This window comes from Triticum dicoccoides, chromosome 4B (genome assembly GCF_002162155.2).
Source record: "Triticum dicoccoides isolate Atlit2015 ecotype Zavitan chromosome 4B, WEW_v2.0, whole genome shotgun sequence".
Taxonomy (NCBI): domain Eukaryota; kingdom Viridiplantae; phylum Streptophyta; class Magnoliopsida; order Poales; family Poaceae; genus Triticum; species Triticum dicoccoides.
This window is the reverse complement of record NC_041387.1, coordinates 236258014-236261814: the sequence shown is the minus strand read 5'-3', so window position 1 is coordinate 236261814 and position 3801 is coordinate 236258014.

Here is a 3801-nt window from a genome sequence, read left to right as displayed (position 1 = left end):
TGTCCGCCATTATGTATGATTATTGGCGTGCTTGTAATAATTTGGTTGAGCAACCGTAGTTCGACACTGTAATATATTTTATGCTACTGGCTTATTGTATCAAGAATTTGTCTGCCAGTGTGGAGGATTTCTCTCATACTGGACTTAAAATATTGGCTTTTCAATAAATATTTTTATTGGAAAACCGGTGGTGACACATAATTCATACGGTGTCGTCTCAATGGATTTAGACGGTGCCCTATTTGAAGTGAATGTAGCTGTCTCTAGAGCGTATCCCCAAAATGATAGCGGTAAATCAATAAGAGACATCATAGATCGCACCATATCCAATAGAGTGCGATTACGACATTCGGACACACCATTACGCTGAGGTGTTCCAGGCGGCGTGAGTTGTGAAACGATTCCACATTTTCTTAAGTGTGTACCAAATTCGTGACTTAAATATTCTCCTCCACGATCCGATCGTAAGAATTTTATCTTTCGGTCACGTTGATTCTCTACTTCATTCTAAAATTCCTTGAACTTTTCAAAGGTCTCAGACTTGTGTTTCATCAAGTAGACATACCCATATCTACTCAAGTCATCAGTGAGAGTGAGAACATAACGATATCCTCCGTGAGCCTCAACGCTCATTGGACCACACACATCAGTATGTATGATTTCCAAGAAGCTGGTTGCTCGCTCCATTGTTCCGGAGAACGGGGTCTTGGTCATTTTGCCCATGAGGCATGGTTCGCATGTGTCAAATGATTCATAATCTAGAGACTCTAAAAGTCCATCAGCATGGAGCTTCTTCATGCGCTTGACACCAATGTGACCAAGGCGGCAGTGCCACAAGTATGTTGGACTATCGTTATCAACTTTACATCTTTTGGTATTCACACTATGAATATGTGTAACATTACGTTCGAGATTCATTAAGAATAAACCATTGACCATCGGGACATGACCATAAAACATATCTCTCATATAAATAGAACAAACATTATTCTCGGATTTAAATGAGTAGCCATCTCGTATCAAACGAGATCCAGATACAATGTTCATGCTCAAACTTGGCACTAAATAACAATTATTGAGGTTTAAAACTAATCCCGTAGGTAAATGTAGAGGTAGCGTGCCGACGGCGATCACATCGACCTTGGAACCATTCCCGACGCGCATCGTCACCTCGTCCTTCGCCAGTCTCCGCTTATTCCGCAGCTCCTGCTGTGAGTTACAAATGTGAGCAACGGCACCGGTATCAAATACCCAGGAGTTACTACGAGTACTGGTAAGTTACACATCAATTACATGTATATCAAATATACCTTTAGTGTTGCCGGCCTTCTTGTCTGCTAAGTATTTGGGGCAGTTCCGCTTCTAGTGACTCTTCCCCTTGCAAGAAAAGCACTCAGTCTCAGGCTTGGGTCCATTCTTTGACTTCTTCCCGGTAACTGGCTTACCTGGCACGGCAACATCTTTGCCGTCCTTCTTGAAGTTCTTCTTACCCTTGCCCTTCTTGAACTTAGTGGTCTTATTGACCATCAACACTTGATGTTCTTTCTTGATTTCAACCTCTGCTGACTTCAGCATTGAAAATACTTCAGGAATGGTCTTCACCATCCCCTGCATATTGTAGTTCAACACAAAGCTCTTGTAGCTCGGTGGGAGCGACTGAAGGATTCTAACAATGACCGCCTCGTCCGGGAGGTTGATCTCCAGCTGGGATAGGAGGTTGTGCAACCCAGCCATTTTGAGTATGTGCTCACTGACAGAACTGTTTTCCTCCATCTTACAACTATAGAACTTGTCGGAGACTTCATATCTCTCGACCCGGGCATGAGCTTGGAAAACCATTTTCGGCTCCTTGAACATCTCATATGCTCCATGTTTCTCAAAACGCTTTTGGAGCCCCGGTTCTAAGCTGTAAAGCATGTCGCACTGAACGAGGGAGTAATCATCAGCACATGATTGCCAAGTGTTCATAACGTCTTGGTTCTCTGGGATGGGTGCTTCACCTAGCGGTGCATCTAGGACATAATCTTTCTTGGCTGCTATGAGGATGATCCTCAGATTCCAGACCCAGTCCGAATAGTTGATGCCATCATCTTTCGGCTTGGTTTTCTCTAGGAACGCGTTGAAGTTCATGTTGACATGAGCGTTGCCCATTTGATCTACAAGACATATTTTGCAAAAGTTTTAGACTAAGTTCATGATAATTAAGTTCATCTAATCAAATTATTTAATGAACTCCCACTCAGATTAGACATCCCTCTAGTCATCTAAGTGTTACACGATCCGAGTCGACTAGGCCGTGTCCGATCATCACGTGAGACGGACTAGTCATCATCGGTGAACATCTCCATGTTGATCGTATCTTCCATACGACTCATGTTCGACCTTTCGGTCTCTGTGTTCCGAGGCCATGTCTGTATATGCTAGGCTCGTCAAGTTAACCCTAAGTGTTCTGCATGTGTAAATCTGTGTTACACCCGTTGTATGTGAACGTAGGGATCTATCACACCCGATCATCACGTGGTGCTTCGAAACGACGAACTTTAGCAACGGTGCACAGTTAGGGGGAACACTTTCTTGAAATTATTATAAGGGATCATCTTATTTACTACCGCCATTCTAAGTAAACAAGATGCATAAAACATAATAAACATCACATGCAATTATATAGTAGTGACATGATATGGCCAATATCATATAGCTCCTTCGATCTCCATCTTCGGGGCTCCATGATCATCTTCGTCACCGGCATGACACCATGATCTCCATCATCATGATCTCCATCATTGTGTCTTAATGAAGTTGTCACGCCAACGACTACTTCTACTTCTATGGCTAACGCGTTTAGCAATAAAGTAAAGTAATTTACTTGGCATTCTTCAATGACACGCAGGTCATATAAAAAATAAAGACAACTCCTATGGCTCTGCCGGTTGTCATACTCATCGATATGCAAGTCGTGATTCCTATTACAAGAACATGATCTCATACATCACAATATATTATTCATCATTCATCACAACTTCTGGCCATATCACATCACATGACAATTGCTGCAAAAAACAAGTTAGACGTCCTCTAATTGTTGTTGCATCTTTTACGTGGCTGCAATTCGGTTCTAGCAAGAACGTTTTCTTACCTACGAATAACCACAACGTGATTTTGTCAACTTCTATTTACCCTTCATAAGGACCCTTTTCATCTAATCCGCTCCAACTAAAGTAGGAGAGACAGACACCCGCTAGCCACCTTATGCAACTAGTGCATGTCAGTCGGTGGAACCTGTCTCACGTAAGCGTACGTGTAAGGTCGGTCCGGGCCGCTTCATCCCACAATACCGCTGAAGCAAGAAAAGACTAGTAGCGGCAAGCAAGTTGACAAGATCTACGCCCACAACAAAATTGTGTTCTACTCGTGCAATAGAGAACTACGCATAGACCTAGCTCATGATGCCACTGTTGGGGAACGTTGCAGAAAATAAAAAATTTCCTACGGTTTCACCAAGATCCATCTATGAGTTCATCTAAGCAACGAGTGAATGGAGAGATGCATCTACATACCACTTTGTAGATCGCGAGCAGAAGCGTTCAAAAGAACGGGGTTGAGGTAGTCGTTCTCGTCGTGATCCTATCACCGGAGATCCTAGCGCCGAACGGACGGCACCTCTGCGTTCAACACACATACAGTCAGCGTGACGTCTCCTCCGTCTTGATCCATCAAGGGGGAGGAGAGGTTGATGATGATCCAGCAGCACGACGGCATGGTGGTGGATGCGGCAGAACTCCGGCAGGGCTTCGCCAAGCT